The sequence below is a fragment of the Thalassophryne amazonica genome, unplaced genomic scaffold (assembly GCF_902500255.1).
Source record: "Thalassophryne amazonica unplaced genomic scaffold, fThaAma1.1, whole genome shotgun sequence".
Lineage (NCBI taxonomy): Eukaryota > Metazoa > Chordata > Actinopteri > Batrachoidiformes > Batrachoididae > Thalassophryne > Thalassophryne amazonica.
In genome coordinates, this window is record NW_022986444.1 from 23,087 (window position 1) to 42,432 (window position 19,346).

Sequence of the window (19,346 nt, forward strand, 5' to 3'; positions counted from 1 at the left end):
TTGAGAGATGAGATTTATTTTCATTGTCATTACACGAGTGCAACAACAACGAAATTACGTTTACACTCCAATTACCTCAGTCAAAATTATTACTAGTTTACCGCAATAATGGCGCACATCAGAATTAAAGACAACACATATACATTTGACATTGTTTATGTGCACTAAACTTGAAGCAGTCATCCAAATTGAGGCAAAGTAGGTGAAGGCTACAGCAAGAGGGGCCTGCACCGCCTAACTTGGGGAGTTGAAGGCTGCAGCAGTAAAAACTGTGCTGCCTTCAAGGTGGCAGGGAGGAAGCCAGGGTGAGGGGAGTGGAGAGACACAAGGGGGGGTGGGTAATAGGGATGGAGATGTGTGTGGGGCAGATGAGTTAAGTTTGTCAGTTTCTGTCCATGTGTGCATAAAGTCTGATGTTGGTAAGCAACAGGGGGTAGACAGATGAGAAGGGGGAGCCAAATTCCCTCACCAAGGCCGTAGATCCTCCTGGGGGAAGAGCAGGGCATTTGACCTTCAGGAGCCGATAAAGCTGCCATGTTGTTGTTAGGTGGAGAGATACAGAATTCCATTTACTGCACCTCTGACCGTCTAGAGTCCAAATTTATGAAGAATATTCTCTGATCCTCAGCAGCACATTCCTTTGCAATGCAGCGATATGCTCCAAGATGGTATCCATTTTGCATTTGAGTTCAAGAGTTCATGCAGTCTGAGATTACACTGCATTGCCCAACTCATTAATCATGATGGACAGATGAGGGGACGAGATTCTGGTAGCAGCTGTCTTGCTAATATTCCTGTGGGTCAGGGCAGCGCACAAACCAATCAGCACCAAACCTCCCACCATAAAAGCGAGTAGAAATAAATCCTCAACATCTTCCACAGAGAGTGAAACCAAGCATGCCACGCTCCTTTCTCTCAGGCGTTGAGAACATAGCCCGCTGGGTAGGTTCCATCAGGGCACACAGGGTCCCCCAGCCCTGATTTCCTTGTCGAGAAAAAAAAAAATGGTGTCAATAGCGTTGAGAGACAAGCTGATCAATTCCATGGTTAATCCAAGTCTTGATTTGAAGAATTCACAGTCTGGTGACGCTGGGACTTTGAAGGTTCGGAGCAGAGATACAGAACAGAAAGGAGGAGAGGGGAGAGGAGGAATGCGACCGTCCTTGCCGGAGTCCCAAGCTATATGATACCAATGCTTCTGCAGGCAAACTTAACATGACACTTCTGCAGGTAAACGTATTGCAATGCTTCTGTAGGCAAAGTTATCAGGACACTTCTGTAGGCAAACTTATCATGACACTTCTGTAGGCAAACTTATCGCAATGCTTCTGCAGACAAACTTATGACACTTCTGCAGGTAAACTTATCACAATGCTTCTGCAGGCAAAGTTATCAGGGCACTTCTGCAGATAAACTTATCGCAATGCTTCTGCAGGCAAACTTATGACACTTTTGCAGGTAAACGTATTGCAATGCTTCTGCAGGTAAACGTATTGCAATGCTTCTGCAGGCAAACTTACGAGGACGCTTCTGCAGGCAAACTTACCAGGACGCTTCTGCAGGTAAACTTATCGCAATGCTTCTGCAGGTAAACGTATTGCAATGCTTCTGCAGGCAAACGTACGAGGACGCTTCTGCAGGCAAACTTACGAGGACGCTTCTGCAGGCAAACTTATCACGACGCTTCTGCAGGTAAACTTATCACGACGCTTCTGCAGGTAAACTCAACAGGACACTTCTGCAGGTAAATTTATCAGGGCACTTCTGCAGGTAAACGTATTGCAATGCTTTTGCAGGTAAACTTATCAGAACGCTTCTGCAGGTAAACTTTGAAGCATTGTTCTAAGCTTGTTCTCAGCTGAGTTCTGGCAACTTGCTTCCGACAGACTGTGTGCTGAGTGATGCCCTTCTACTCTCTACAAGGTTGTATTCATTTCTTTTATTTCTGTTTAACATTTCTTTTAGTTTTTAAGTGCATCTATTGTGAATCCTATTTAACTAAATTTCTCCTGTGTGAATCTTTGGAGTTGTTAGCATTTTTGCTAGCGGTTAGCTTGCGTTAGCTAGGTCAGCTTTTTTTCCTCCTCCATTTCTTTTATTACTGTTACTTCCTCCCTGGGTGTAGCTGATGGCGCTGCGCCGTGTGTTGGCTGCACAAAGAACAACCTCTGAAATATTGTCACTTTTTGTTTCTTGCATCAGTTTTCAATTCCTGAATCTTGTGGACTGGCTTCATAAGGGATTAGAGAAGAACTATGCAGTAGAACTGTAGACTGTTATTCGTTGTGAGCGTCGTATTTCATGTTGTCAACATGTCAGCTATGATGGATCTCATCACCATGGCTGTCACTCATCGTCGTTATGACCCATGAACTCTGAAGAGGATTAACACAAACATGGTCAAGTCCAGACTATAATGGAATATTTATCAGGATCTGAAATCTCTTTACCTGTTGAGATCTGATGTTGTGACTAAATGTGGAAAATGTGCAGGTCTTCCTAAGGTGAGAAAGTATGATTACATCGATGGTGTGAATGTAAACAATCTCAGAACAGTCAGAAAAACATTGAATGACTATCTCACAGTTGGATGTGTAAATGCTCGATCTTTGAGGAACAAAACCTGTGATTTCTATGACAATATTGTGGATGAACATTATGACATTTGGATGGTTACTGAAACATACTCTGATCACCATGATCAAACCACGTGGCAGATATTGCTTCTAGCACCAGTCCAGGAGTGAGAGATCTGGAGGTGGAGTGGGGCTGATCTGCACACAGAACATGAAGCCACAGCAGAACTTACCTAACACTCCATGGAAGTCATTTGAACACTGTGAATGGACTCTGAACAGTGGAGCCCATAAACTGCTGGTGGTAGTTGTGTACAGGCCACCTTATTTGGAGGTGAACAAAAGCACAGTCAATGACTTTCTTAATGAATTTAGTGCTTACATGGAATCAGTCATCACCATCCCACACAAGCTGCTGATTGGTGGAGATTTCAACATCCACATGGAGGATAGTGATGCTGCTGATACCAAGACGTTTCTGGAGTTACTAGAATGTCTTAACTTGCAGAACCATGCGTGATTACCAATGCATGAGAAGGGTCACACACACTTGACTTGCTGATTACCAGAGACCGCGATGACATCATGCTGGATACACCTGCGACCTCGCACTTCCTGTCCGATCAGGCGTTTGTCAGGACTCGCATGTAGATCCGCAAGTCAGCGTGTGAGCCCAAAGACATTCAGTTCAGGAGAATAAAGAACACTGACCTCAATCAGTTCAAGAGAGACATTACACAGAATGATCTGAGTAAGATGAACAACATGTCTGCTTCAGATAAGGCGGCATTATATGTAGGGATGGGTATTGATAAGATTTTATCGATAGATACCATTATTGATTCTGCTTATTGATTCCCTCTCGTGAATTTTCTGTGTACTAAAAGTAGACTTTACAGGTTTTCTTTGTCAACATAAAACATTAAATAAATATGAAATTGGTCACTGGATCCTTAAACTCTGGACATAATAAACTCTACATGGTGGATCCTTGATCTCTGGACATAAATAGGAATAAACAAAATCTGTAGTTTTTTCAAAAGAATTTCCTTTCAGACATTGCTGGCATGAATGTCTTTCCATACCTCTGAGCTGAGCTCTTGCAGCTGCTGTGCTGCACGTCAGGATGTAATTCAAAGAATGCAGGACGTCTCATTTTGGGAGGAAAAAACATTTTAGTCTATTGTAGTTTATTGTCTGTATTAGTGTTTGGAAAGAGATGTCATTTTATTTAAAGTGGTGATTCGTTTTGAAGTTATTAATTCCGACCAGACTCTGTCTCGGCAGAGAGCCGTGCAGCATCTGGAGCTGTGCCAACAGAACGGAGGACGATTCTTATTTCGTAACTGCAAGACAAGCGTCCCAGTTAGTTACTTTGATTGGCACAAAAGTGACTCACGATTGACATATTTTAATGGCTTTTGGGGGGGGGTTAAGAGGTGGACTTGCCGCTTCTGAAGAGCAGCGAATCAAAGAACCAACAAAGCAGTAAATCGAAGCACTGCTTCGTTGGTTCATGCTTTAAAGTGGAGTCACGCTGCAGAAGCAGTTGATTACAGACCTGCTGCTGGGTCTGTAATCAACAGAGGAATGATCATTTTCCCGACAAACAGCCTCAAAAACAACGACCACTCTGAAGGACAAATAAGGGAATCATTAAGCAAAAAGACTATTGATACTGATGGATCGAATCATTTCTTAACGATACCTGAAAAGAACCGGTTCTCGAGACCCAACCCTAATTATGTGACAGAACACTAAGTGGAATCCTTGATGTTCATGCTCCATTGATTTCAAAGACCATCAAGATCAAGCACAGTTCACCAGGGTATAACAATGAACTCAGATCCATGAAGAGAGAGAAAAGGAAGAAAGAGAGGGCCTGGTTGAAATCAAGAGAAGACTCTCACTGAAGTGGTGAAAGATCTTCTGCTTGCAATGGATTTGGACACCACTACAGTTCTGGTGCTCTTAGATCTCAGTGCTGCATTTGATACCGTGGATCATCATATTCTATTCGATAGGCTGTAGAATCATTTTGGGATTACTGGGAGTGCTCTTGCATGACTGACATCATACCTGACCAGAGGTTCTCACTGTGTTTTGTGCAATAACACAACCTTTAACCTTAGTGACATGAAATGTGTGTTTCCACAGGGGTCCATCTCAGGGCCCCTGCTTTTCTCCCTTTATATAGCACCCCTGGGGCACATATTGCGGTGTTTTTGAATTACCTTTCATTGCTATGCTGATGACACTCAACTTCCTTTTAAACTCTGATAAAACTGAAATGATGGTTCTTGGCCCAGTGAGAATTTGGCATCAATTAAGCAACTAATGCTTAGCCTAGGCTTGTGTGTCATACATCACACTGACAAAGTGAGGAACCTTGGGGTAATTTTTGATCCTACGTTGTCTTTTGGCCTCCACATTAGAGATATGACAACAACTGCTTTCTTCCACCTGCAAAATATAGCGAAGATTCGTCCCATCCTGTCTATGGCTGATGCTGAGATCCTGATCCATGCATTTATCTCTTCTTGATTGGACTACTGCAACGTTCCACGTGCTTTAGTTAAGGCACGTGCCTTAACTAAAGCACTCCCTCTGCTGAATCACCTCTAAATTATTTACACATTATTCACTTTGTGTGTTTTTAGGAATCCGCTAGCTTAGCGCAGCTACTAGCTCTTAGCCGGTTTAGCATGGCGGCTTCTCCTGTCTCTCCCGCACTTTTCTGCTCTGGGTGTGAAATGTTTATTTATTCCTCGGCCTCCTTTAGCAGTAATGGTACTTGTAATAAGTGTAGCTTATTCGTAGCTTTGGAGGACAGGCTGGGCGAATTGGAGACTCGGCTCCGCACCGTGGAAAATTCTACAGCTAGCCAGGCCCCTGTAGTCGGTGTGGACCAAGGTAGCTTAGCCGCGATTAGTTTCCCTCTGGCAGATCCCGAGCAGCCGGGAAAGCAGGCCGACTGGGTGACTGTGAGGAGGAAGCGAAGCCCTAAACAGAAGCCCCGTGTACACCGCCAACCCGTTGACATTTCTATCCGTTTTTCCCCACTCGACGACACACCCGCCGAGGATCAAACTCTGGTTATTGGCGACTCTGTTTTGAGAAATGTGAAGTTAGCGACACCAGCAACCATAGTCAATTGTCTTCCGGGAGCCAGAGCAGGCGACACTGAAGGAAATTTGAAACTGCTGGCTAAGGCTAAGCGTAAATTTGGTAAGACTGTAATTCACGTCGGCAGTAATGACACCCGGTTACGTCAATCGGAGGTCACTAAAATTAACATTGAATCGGTGTGTAACTTTGCAAAAACAATGTCGGACTCTGTAGTTTTCTCTGGGCCCCTCCCCAATCGGAGTGACATGTTTAGCCGCATGTTCTCCTTGAATTGCTGGCTGTCTGAGTGGTGTCCAAAAAATGAGGTGGGCTTCATAGATAATTGGCAAAGCTTCTGGGGAAAACCTGGTCTTGTTAGGAGAGACGGCATCCATCCCACTTTGGATGGAGCAGCTCTCATTTCTAGAAATCTGGCCAATTTTCTTAAATCCTCCAAACCGTGACTATCCAGGGTTGGGACCAGGAAGCAGAGTTGTAGTCTTACACACCTCTCTGCAGCTTCTCTCCCCCTGCCATCCCCTCATTACCCCATCCTCGTAGAGACGGTGCCTGCTCTCAGACCACCAATAACCAGCAAAAATCTATTTAAGCATAAAAATTCAAAAAGAAAAAATAATATAGCACCTTCAACTGCACCACAGACTAAAACAGTTAAATTTGGTCTATTAAACATTAGGTCTCTCTCTTCTAAGTCCCTGTTAGTAAATGATATAATAATTGATCAACATATTGATTTATTCTGCCTTACAGAAACCTGGTTACAGCAGGATGAATATGTTAGTTTAAATGAGTCAACACCCCCGAGTCACACTAACTGCCAGAACGCTCGTAGCACGAGCCGAGGCGGAGGATTAGCAGCAATCTTCCATTCCAGCTTATTAATTAATCAAAAACCCAGACAGAGCTTTAATTCATTTGAAAGCTCGACTCTTAGTCTTGTCCATCCAAATTGGAAGTCCCAAAAACCAGTTTTATTTGTTGTTATCTATCGTCCTCCTGGTCGTTACTGTGAGTTTCTCTGTGAATTTTCAGAACTTTTGTCTGACTTAGTGCTTAGCTCAGATAAGATAATTATAGTGGGCGATTTTAACATCCACACAGATGCTGAGAATGACAGCCTCAACACTGCATTTAATCTATTGTTAGACTCAATTGGCTTTGCTCAAAATGTAAATGAGTCCACCCATCACTTTAATCATATCTTAGATCTTGTTCTGACTTATGGTATGGAAATTGAAGACTTAACAGTATTCCCTGAAAACTCCCTTCTGTCTGATCATTTCTTAATAACATTTACATTTACTCTGATGGACTACCCAGCAGTGGGGAATAAGTTTCATTAGACTAGAAGTCTTTCAGAAAGCGCTGTAACTAGGTTTAAGGATATGATTCCTTCTTTATGTTCTCTAATGCCATATACCAACACAGTGCAGAGTAGCTACCTAAACTCTGTAAGTGAGATAGAGTATCTCGTCAATAGTTTTACATCCTCATTGAAGACAACTTTGGATGCTGTAGCTCCTCTGAAAAAGAGAGCTTTAAATCAGAAGTGCCTGACTCCGTGGTATAACTCACAAACTCGCAGCTTAAAGCAGATAACCCGTAAGTTGGAGAGGAAATGGCGTCTCACTAATTTAGAAGATCTTCACTTAGCCTGGAAAAAGAGTCTGTTGCTCTATAAAAAAGCCCTCCGTAAAGCTAGGACATCTTACTACTCATCACTAATTGAAGAAACTAAGAACAACCCCACATTTCTTTTCAGCACTGTAGCCAGGCTGACAAAGAGTCAGAGCTCTATTGAGCCGAGTATTCCTTTAACTTTAACTAGTAATGACTTCATGACTTTCTTTGCTAATAAAATTTTAACTATTAGAGAAAAAATTACTCATAACCATCCCAAAGACGTATCGTTATCTTTGGCTGCTTTCAGTGATGCCGGTATTTGGTTAGACTCTTTCTCTCAGATTGTTCTGTCTGAGTTATTTTCATTAGTTACTTCATCCAAACCATCAACATGTCTATTAGACCCCATTCCTACCAGGCTGCTCAAGGAAGCCCTACCATTATTTAATGCTTCGATCTTAAATATGATCAATCTATCTTTATTAGTTGGCTATGTACCACAGGCTTTTAAGGTGGCAGTAATTAAACCATTACTTAAAAAGCCATCACTTGACCCAGCTATCTTAGCTAATTATAGGCCAATCTCCAACCTTCCTTTTCTCTCAAAAATTCTTGAAAGGGTAGTTGTAAAACAGCTAACTGATCATCTGCAGAGGAATGGTCTATTTGAAGAGTTTCAGTCAGGTTTTAGAATTCATCATAGTACAGAAACAGCATTAGTGTTGTGTGGGCCGCCAGAAGAGGAGGTACTGCTGGCCCACCACCAGAGGGCGCCCTGCCTGAAGTGCGGGCTTCAGGCACGAGAGGGCGCTGCCGCCATGGACACAGCCGGGGGTGACAGCTGTCGCTCATTACCTCTTGACAGCTGTCACCCATCTACTCAACATCATCTCACTCCATAAAGACCAGACGTCATCTCCACCTCGTTGCCGGGATATCATACCTCATAGGAGGTAATACTCTCAGCCTTTTTGTGAGATTTGTAACTCTGTTATTGTGAGAATTTGCAGGAGAACCGGTCGTTTGTGAGGAGGCTGTGCAAGACGGCGCTCCTTTTCAGCAGAGACCGCTGCAACATATTGAATGAGAGGTGGAGGTGGCATTCCCACCGTTGTTGTTACTGGGTGTACACACACCCACACTTGACTGTCTTTGTTCTTCGCCAGCAGTACCAGATCCGACAGTCGGGGACGGTGATCACCTGGGAATTCGGGACTTGGCGGCTCCAGTATTCACCAGGTTCTGGGGCGGCGGAAATCGTGTGGTTCCGGCTCTTCTCAGGACAGACGTCTTCTATCCTCGAGCCTGCCCACACGTCACCTCTGTGTATTGACTGTTATGATATTCTGCGATTGTCTGTATGTTTGTTGTGCACATTCACAACATTAAATTGTTACTTTTTGGCTCATCTATTGACCGTTCATTTGCGCCCCCTGTTGTGGGTCCGTGTCACTACACTTTCCCAACAATTAGTGAAGGTTACAAATGATGTTGTTATGGCCTCAGACAGTGGACTCATCTCTGTGCTTGTTCTGTTAGACCTCAGTGCTGCTTTTGATACTGTTGACCATAAAATTTTATTACAGAGATTAGAGCATGCCATAGGTATTAAAGGTACTGCGCTGCGGTGGTTTGAATCATATTTATCTAATAGATTACAATTTGTTCATGTAAATGGGGAATCTTCTTCACAGACTAAGGTTAATCATGGAGTTCCACAAGGTTCTGTGCTAGGACCAATTTTATTCACTTTATACATGCTTCCCTTAGGCAGTATTATTAGACGGCATTGCTTAAATTTTCATTGTTACGCAGATGATACCCAGCTTTATCTATCCATGAAGCCAGAGGACACACACCAATTAGCTAAACTGCAGGATTGTCTTACAGACATAAGGACATAGATGACCTCTAATTTCCTGCTTTTAAACTCAGATAAAACTGAAGTTATTGTACTTGGCCCCACAAATCTTAGAAACATGGTGTCTAACCAGATCCTTACTCTGGATGGCATTACCCTGACCTCTAGTAATACTGTGAGAAATCTTGGAGTCATTTTTGATCAGGATATGTCATTCAAAGCGCATATTAAACAAATATGTAAGACTGCTTTTTTGCATTTATGCAATATCTCTAAAATTAGAAAGGTCTTGTCTCAGAGTGATGCTGAAAAACTAATTCATGCATTTATTTCCTCTAGGCTGGACTATTGTAATTCATTATTATCAGGTTGTCCTAAACGTTCCCTGAAAAGCCTTCAGTTAATTCAAAATGCTGCAGCTAGAGTACTGACGGGGACTAGAAGGAGAGAGCATATCTCACCCATATTGGCCTCTCTTTATTGGCTTCCTGTTAATTCTAGAATAGAATTTAAAATTCTTCTTCTTACTTATAAGGTTTTGAATAATCAGGTCCCTTCTTATCTTAGGGACCTCATAGTACCCTAATAGAGCGCTTCGCTCTCAGACTGCAGGCTTACTTGTAGTTCCTAGGGTTTGTAAGTGTTGTGTGGGCCGCCAGAAGAGGAGGTACTGCTGGCCCACCACCAGAGGGCGCCCTGCCTGAAGTGCGGGCTTCAGGCATGAGAGGGCGCTGCCGCCACGGACACAGCCGGGAGTGACAGCTGTCACTCATTATTTCCTGACAGCTGTCACTCATTCTTCATCATCTCACTCCATAAAACCCAGACGTCATCTCCACCTCATCGCCGAGATATCGTACTTCTATGGAGGTAACTTTCTCTGCCTGTATTGACTGATTGTGTTGCAGCTGTCTAACCGGAGGACCGGCGTGGGTCGCGACTGCTTGTCCTACTTCCCGTCAGATAAGTGGTTACACAGACGCTGCACGAGTCTGTATTAGAGGTGGAGGTGGCATTCCCACCGTTGTTGTTACGGGGTGTACACACACCCACACTTGACTGTCTTTGCTCTTCGCCAGCAGTACCAGATCTGACAGTCGGGGCTGGTGATCACCAGGGAATTCGGGACTTGGCGGCTCCAGTATTCACCAGGTTCGGTGGCGGCGGAAATCGTGTGGTTCCGGCTGTTCTCAGGATAGACGTCTTCTATCCTCGAGCCTGCCCACACGTCACCTTTGTGGATTGACTGTTATCAGATTCTGAGATTGTCTGTATATTCGTTGTGCACCTTCACAACATTAAATTACTTTTTGGCTCATCTATTGACCGTTCATTTGCGCCCCCTGTTGTGGGTCCGTGTCACTACACTTTCACAACAGGATATCTCGGCCAGCATCATGGATCCCGAGGGGCGTCACCCATCTGTTGGACAGCCAATGGAAGAGCAGGGTGCACAGGCGTCTGCAGGAGGCGTGCTCGGTGAGTTGCAGCAAATCCTCACCGCCTTTACCGCTCGGCTGGATTTGATGTCCGAGCAAAACGTCATCCTTAATCGCAGGATGGAGGCTCTCACCGCACAGGTGGAAGCGCGTGATCAGAGCGCTGCTGCGGCTCCTCCTCCTGCCGACCCGGTGCCAGATATTAACATTCCACTGGTCGTTCAACGAACCCCCCCACCATCCCCTGAAGCATACATAAGTCCCCCAGAGCCGTACGGGGGTTGTGTGGAGACGTGCGCGGACTTTCTGATGCAGTGTTCGCTCGTCTTTGCACAACGACCCGTGATGTACGTGTCTGACGCCAGCAAGGTGGCTTATGTTATTAACTTGCTTTGGGGTAAGGCACGCGACTGGGCTACGGCGCTCTGGGAACAGAACTCACGGTTGTTATCAGCATACACTGGGTTTGTGGGGGAGTTCAGAACAGTGTTTGATCACCCTAACAGAGGAGAGACCGCTTCAACAATGCTGCTGTCAATGCGACAGGGGTGCCGGTGTGCAGCCGAATATGCAGTCGACTTCCGCATCGCGGCTGCGAGGTCCGGTTGGAATGACGTTGCGCTCCACGCCGCCTTCATAAACGGACTGTCATCGGTCCTGAAGGAGCATCTGGTAGCTAAGGAAGAACCGCGGGATTTAGATGGGCTTATTGATCTCGTTATACGGTTAGACAATCGGTTGGAGGAACGCCGTCGGGAGCGAGGCGAAGGACGTGGCTGGGTACGCGCCGTCCCTCTCCCTTCCGGGTTCGAAAAGGGACCACCCTCCCCACGCTCCACAGCCGCAGCGCTCCGTGGGGCAACAGCACCCCCTGCTGACGTTGCTAGGGAAGCGCACAGGGCCAAACCGAGAACAGATGACAGAATGAGGAGGCTGGTCCGCGGGTGTGTTTTCTCTGCAGCTCAAAGGCGCACATACAGAAAAACTGCCCCAAACGGCCAAAACAACAACAACCGCCCTTAGAGACTGGGCTAAGGGGGGGTCATAACATTCACGTGGGACACACACAGATTGCCACACGACTCCCAGTTACAATCCTGAGCGGGGATTTAACCCTTCAAGCCCCAGCACTGGTGGACACGGGGTCAGAAGGGAATCTGCTAGACAGCAGATGGGCAAGGGAGGTAGGGCTCCCTCTGGTGGCGCTTCCTCGCCATTGCAGGTGCGGGCACTAGATGGCACCCTCCTCCCTTTAATCACACACAAGACACAACCAGTAACTCTGGTGGTGTCTAGAAACCATCGGGAGGAGATTGAGTTTTTTGTAACTCCTACCTCCCGCGTGATTTTGGGCTTCCCATGGATGTTGAAACACAATCCCTGGATTGATTGGCCGTCTGGGGTAGTGGTTCAGTGGAGCAAAACCTGCCATCGGGTGTGTTTAGGATCCTTGGTTCCTCCCGGTTTGCATGCTAAGGAGGAGGTCAAAGCCCCTCCCAATCTGACGGCAGTGCCGGTTGAGTACCACGATCTTGCTGACGTCTTCAGCAAGGATCTGGCACTCACCCTTCCCCCGCACCGTCCGTACAATTGTGCCATTGATTTGGTTCCAGGCGTTGAGTTCCCGTCCAGCAGGCTGTACAACCTCTCACGACCTGAGCGCGAATCAATGGAGACCTACATCCAGGACTCATTAGCTGCCGGGCTGATCCGGAACTCCACCTCCCCGATGGGTGCAGATTTCTTTTTTGTGGGCAAGAAAGATGGTGGACTCCGTCCATGCATTGATTACAGGGGGCTGAATGAGATTACGGTTCGCAACCGATACCTGTTGCCATTGTTGGATTCCGTGTTCACTCCCCTGCATGGAGCCAAAATCTTTACTAAGCTGGATCTTAGAAATGCGTATCACCTGGTTCGGATCCGGAAGGGAGACGAATGGAAGACGGCATTTAACACCCCGTTAGGTCACTTTGAGTACCTGGTCATGCCGTTCAGCCTCACCAACGCCCCCGCAACGTTCCAAGCCTTGGTTAACGACGTCTTGCGGGACTTCCTGCACCGATTCGTCTTCGTATATCTGGACGATATTCTCATCTTTTCTCCGGATCCTGAGACCCATGTCCAGCATGTACGTCAGGTCCTGCAGCGGTTGTTAGAGAACCGACTGTTTGTGAAGGGCGAGAAGTGCGAGTTTCACCGCACGTCTTTGTCCTTCCTGGGGTTTATCATCTCCTCTAACTCCGTCGCCCCTGATCCAGCCAAGGTTGCGGCGGTGAGAGATTGGCCCCAACCAACAAGCCGTAGGAAGCTGCAACAGTTCCTCGGCTTCGCTAATTTCTATAGGAGGTTCATTAAGGGCTACAGTCAGGTAGTTAGCCCCCTGACAGCCCTGACCTCTCCAAAAGTCCCCTTCACCTGGTCGGATCGGTGCGAAGCCACGTTCAAGGAGTTGAAATGACGGTTCTCTACTGTGCCAGTTTTGGTGCAGCCCGACCCTAGCCGCCAGTTCATGGTTGAAGTGGATGCCTCTGACTCAGGGATAGGAGCCGTGCTATCCCAGAGCGGAGAGACCGATAAGGTTCTTCACCCATGTGCCTACTTTTCTCGCAGGTTGACCCCGGCTGAACGGAACTATGACGTCGGCAATCGAGAACTCCTTGCGGTGAAAGAGGCTCTTGAGGAGTGGAGACACCTGTTGGAGGGAGCGTCTGTGCCGTTCACGGTTTTCACTGACCATCGGAACCTGGAGTATATCAGGACCGCCAGGCGGCTGAACCCCAGGCAAGCCCGCTGGTCACTGTTCTTCGGACGTTTTGACTTCCGGATCTCCTATCACCCCGGGACCAAGAACCAGAGATCGGATGCCTTGTCCCGGGTACACGAAGACGAAGTCAAAACTGTGCTGTCGGATCCACCGGAGCCCATCATTCCGGAGTCCACTATCGTGGCCACCCTCACCTGGGATGTGGAGAAGACCGTCCGGGAGGCCCTGGCACGGAGCCCGGACCCCAGAACTGGTCCGAAGAATCGTCTATACGTCCCACCAGAGGCCAGAGCTGCAGTCTTGGACTTCTGTCACGGTTCCAAGCTCTCCTGTCATCCAGGGGTGCGAAGGACCGTGGCAGTTGTCCGGCAGCGCTTCTGGTGGGCATCTATGGAGACCGACGTCCGGGAGTACATCCAGGCCTGCACCACCTGTGCCAGGGGCAAGGCAGACCACAAGAGGTCCCAAGGGCTTCTCCAGCCGCTTCCTGTGCCTCATCGCCCCTGGTCCCATATCGGCCTGGATTTCGTCACGGGCCTCCCGCCGTCCCAGGGCAACACCACCATCTTCACGATAGTGGACCGATTCTCCAAGGCGGCCCACTTCGTGGCCCTCCCGAAGCTCCCAACAGCCCAGGAGACAGCAGACCTCCTGGTCCACCACGTCGTCCGTCTGCATGGGATACCTACCGATATCGTCTCTGATCGTGGTCCCCAGTTCTCCTCACACGTCTGGAGGAGCTTCTGCCGGGAACTGGGGGCCACTGTGAGCCTCTCGTCCGGGTATCACCCGCAGACCAATGGACAGGCAGAACGGGCCAATCAGGAATTGGAGCAAGCCCTGCGCTGTGTGACGTCCGCACACCCGACGGCCTGGAGTGAACATCTGGCCTGGATCGAGTATGCGCATAACAGCCAGGTGTCCTCTGCCACCGACCTCTCCCCGTTTGAGGTGTGTTTGGGGTATCAGCCCCCATTGTTTCCCGTGGTGGAGGGAGAGGTCGGTGTGCCCTCGGTCCAGGCCCACCTGCGGAAGTGCCGTCGGGTGTGGCGCTCCGCCCGTTCTGCCTTGTTGAAGGCCCGGACGAGGGCGAAGACCCATGCGGACCGCCGGCGATCCCCGGCCCCTGCTTACCAGCCCGGGCAGGAGGTGTGGCTGTCCACGAAGGACATCCCCCTCCAGGTGGACTCCCCGAAACTCAAGGACAGGTATATTGGACCATACAGAATCCTCAAAAACCTCAGTCCTGCCGCAGTGAAGCTCCAACTCCCGGCTTCACTGCGGATCCACCCAGTCTTTCATGTGTCCAGGATCAAGCCTCACCACACCTCACCCCTCTGTGCTCCCGGTCCGGCGCCGCCTCCTGCCCGGATCATTGACGTCCGTCGAATGGGCCGGGGGTTCCAATATCTGGTGGACTGGGAGGGGTATGGACCCGAAGAACGCTCCTGGGTGAAGAGGAGCTTCATCCTGGATCCGGCCCTCCTGGCCGATTTCTACCGTCGACACCCCAATAAGCCTGGTCGGGCGCCAGGAGGCGCCCGTTGAGGGGGGGGGTCCTGTTGTGTGGGCCGCTAGAAGAGGAGGTACTGCTGGCCCACAACCAGAGGGCGCCCTGCCTGAAGTGCGGGCTTCAGGCACGAGAGGGCGCTGCCGCCACGGACACAGCCGGGAGTGACAGCTGTCACTCATTATTTCCTGACAGCTGTCACTCATTCTTCATCATCTCACTCCATAAAACCCAGACGTCATCTCCACCTCATCGCCGAGATATCGTACTTCTATGGAGGTAACTTTCTCTGCCTGTATTGATTGACTGTGTTGCAGCTGTCTAACCGGAGGACCGGCGTGGGTCGCGACTGTTTGTCCTACTTCCCGTCAGATAAGTGGTTACACAGACGCTGCACGAGTGTGTATTAGAGGTGGAGGTGGCATTCCCACCGTTGTTGTTACGGGGTGTACACACACCCACACTTGACTGTCTTTGCTCTTCGCCAGCAGTACCAGATCCGACAGTCGGGGACGGTGATCACCAGGGAATTCGGGACTTGGCGGCTCCAGTATTCACCAGGTTCGGTGGCGGCGGAAATCGTGTGGTTCCGGCTCTTCTCAGGACAGACGACTTCTATCCTCAAGCCTGCCCACACGTCACCTTTGTGGATTGACTGTTATCAGATTCTGAGATTGTCTGTATATTCGTTGTGCACCTTCACAACATTAAATTGTTACTTTTTTGGCTCATCTACTGACCGTTCATTTGCGCCCCCTGTTGTGGGTCCATGTCACTACACTTTCACAACAGGAAGAGTAGAATGGGAGGCAGAGCCTTCAGCTTTCAGGCTCCTCTCCTGTGGAACCAGCTCCCAATTTGGATCACGGAGACAGACACCCTCTCTACTTTTAAGATTAGGCTTAAAACTTTCCTTTTTGCTAAAGCTTATAGTTAGGGCTGGATCAGGTGACCCTGAACCATCCCTTAGTTATGCTGCTATAGACTTAGACTGCTGGGGGGTTCCCATGATGCACTGAGTGTTTCTTTCTCTTTTTGCTCTGTATGCACCACTCTGCATTTAATCATTAGTGATTGATCTCTGCTCCCCTCCACAGCATGTCTTTTTCCTGGTTCTCTCCCTCAGCCCCAACCAGTCCCAGCAGAAGACTGCCCCTCCCTGAGCCTGGTTCTGCTGGAGGTTTCTTCCTGTTAAAAAGGGAGTTTTTCCTTCCCACTGTCGCCAAGTGCTTGCTCACAGGGGGTCGTTTTGACCACTGGGGTTTTTACGTAATTATTGTATGGCCTTGCCTTACAATATAAAGCGCCTTGGGGAAACTGTTTGTTGTGATTTGGCGCTATATAAATAAAATTGATTGAAATTGATTGATTGATTCCATTTTCTGATTTACCGCAGTCCAGCATTAGGGGTCTCAAATTGGTTCAAAATGCTGCTGCCAGATGTTTGACATGAAGCAGAACGTTTGACCACATTACACCCATTTTGGTGTCTCTTCAGTGGCTTCCAGTTCCAGTGAGATCAGATTTTAAGGTTCTGCTACTAGTCTATAAAAGTGTTCACAGACTGGCAGCTCCCTACCTAGCTGACATAATTAAACCTTACGTACCAGCCCAGGCTTTACGTTCTCAAGGTGCAGGACTACTTTGTGTCCCTAGGGTGAATAAAAAGTCTGTGGGTCACAGAGCTTTCTCTTATCGTGCCCCTGTTCTGTGGAATGATCTCCCTGCATCAAGAAAACAGTCAGATTCTGTGGAGACTTTCAAGTCCAGACTTAAGACGCACTTATTTTCCCTTTCATATGGCTAGCACACTGGCATAGTATGTTACTATGCATTTTACAAATGCTTTTTTTTTTAATCATGTACATAAAATGCTAAATATGAAAAGTAAAAGGAATATTTTAAGTTCGTCTTGTTACTAAGGTTGCCGGTGCTGTTTTGACAAGTTGTACTAATAGCCGTTCTGCTTCTCTTTCATTTCATGAGATCAAACGAAGTCACACCACCATAAATTATTTCTGACAGAGGACAGAGTTCAAAGCACAAACTGGAAAGAAGTGTGGAGAGTTGGAGTGTGCAGCTCTGCCTTACAAAACGATGCGATTCATGTTTGCATACATGGGCTGCGATACGATTCAGGAAATATTGTCTAGTGGTTAAGCAGTGGGCTTGAGACCAGAGGATTCTCAGTTCAAACCCCCGTCTAGCCAGAAAATCACTAAGGGCCCTTGGGCAAGATCTTTAATCCCCAAATTGCTCCTAGTGTGTAGTGAGCGCCTTGCATGCCAGCACCCTGACATCAGTGTGTGTGTCTGTGTGTATATGCAAAGCATTACTGTAAAGCACTCCATCCATAGATATGTGTGGTGTGTGTTTCTGTAACCCTCCTGTCCTGTGCACTGGCAAAATTTCCTGTATATTTGTTTTGTCAATTGTGTCTGTAGCATGGCCCAAGCAGAGGGTCGCCCCTTTGAGTCTGGTCTGCTTGAGGTTTCTTTCTCAAATCATTATGGGGAGCTTTTTTCTTACCACTGTCGCCCGTGTTCTTGCTCTGGGGGTTGGTAAGGTTAGCCCTTATTTGTGTGAAGCACCTTGAGGCTACTTTGTTGTGATTTGGCGCTATGAAAATAAATTGAAATTGAAACTTATCAGGGCACTTCTGCAGGTAAATGTATTGTGACATTTCTGTGTGTCAATGTTTCAGGTCCAACATGAGGTACAAGTGTTCATTCTTCTGTATCGTGGAAAATTTTGTGCTCATCAGAGGTACTCTTGCAAAAATGTTAGACTTTTTGCTTGACTGCTCGTGCAGTAGGTTTGTCTTGGTAAAGTTGGCAGTTTTTAGCTATTAGACAGACAAATAGATACTGTAGATGTTTATTAACATTGCAAGTTGTACACTGAAACTGTAACAAATGAGCGGTTACTGGAACAATGCAGATTGCAACATTAAGGACAAAGATGAATCAAACAGAATCTGTAAGACATCTGTTACTGCATTGGGTGCTAGTGTTGTGTATTTCTGCAGTTTGTCTCCAGCTTTGGGGAAAAGCTGTTTTGCAACCTGTTTGTGCCTGTACTGGGGATTCTGGGTCTACGTGAGGGGAGGGTGGTGAAGGGGGGTTCCCAAGGTGTGAGGGGGGGCCCCATCTGGTGTCTGTGGAGACGGCTCAGGTGGATGTCGCTCAGCTTTGACAGAGGAGAGCCGATGATCAGGGTGCTGCCATGCTCATTGCACACCGGGAGCAACTAGGGGATTAAAGAACTTGCCCAAGGGCCCTTCGTGATTTTCCGGTGAGGCTGGGGTTTGAACTGAGGATCCTCTGGTCTCAAGCCCAATGCTTAACCACTAGAGCTTCACCTCCCCTTTCATCCTCCTAAGGTGGTCCTCAGTGATGTGTGTAAAAATGGTAGAAATGGAGTAGGCTGTAGTAGAGGATTTGGCACACTTCAAAGATGTGTATGAATGTTTATTGTGCAACATATGGTGTTGGAACTTCAGTCAAAAAAGTATTTTCATTAATTATAGCGCCACCTGAAGGCAAAAATCTGGAGCACATTATTGGATGGCCAATAACACGTGGACAGTAATGCCAGAGAGAGATCAGAACTAAATGCCAAAATGTCTTTTAGGACTCAGTCTTTAAAGTGGTTTCTGAAATATTACATATTCAAATATATTCACTGTTTATTTGCTCCTAATTGCAGTGACGGTGGTTCTTTCCGTTGGGACTGTTGGGTCAAAGGTCAGGTTGGCTTTTCTTGAAGAGGTCTGTGGGCTGGACATCTGGGATGAGAAGGCAGAACATTCTGCTGCTGCCTTTTCTTTAATAACGTGCTGCCATTTGAATGATTTGAAAAATAAAAGTTCTGCTCTTCTGTTGGTGCAGGTCCTTGTCCCGCCCACAATGACCTAGGACTCGGGCCGTTAGCACTAATCACAGCTCTCAGGCAGGAACGGCTCCTCGCTGAACTCAGTTCTTGGCAGGGAGACGCCTCCTCCCGGAACCCGCCCTAAAAATTCCCCTGGAGAGGACGACAGGAAAGAAAAGCAGGCACAGAGGAAAAAAAAAAGAACAACATGCGCAGCCTTGGCAGCCTGCACAGAGAGCGATGAGGTCGGGTCTGACATTCTGCCGTCTGTGGTTGATGTGATACAAAACAATATTATACAATGTAGCTGAGTTCAAAATGTCTCAAAAATCAAAACAGTAACACAAATGACTAAAGGCATCAAACAATCCCCACTTTGGGTCCTGTTGTACACCCGGAGTAAAGTACCACAGAGTCAAACCGGGTCTGGGAGTCTGCACTAGTGCCATCCACAACACCACGGAACTGCCTTGGCTCCTGGATGGCAACCATCCAAATATCTGCCACAGCCAGGTGAAAGGTGAGCGTGGACCTCGGCCATCTCCAGTTGGCACTCCCTTGCAACTCC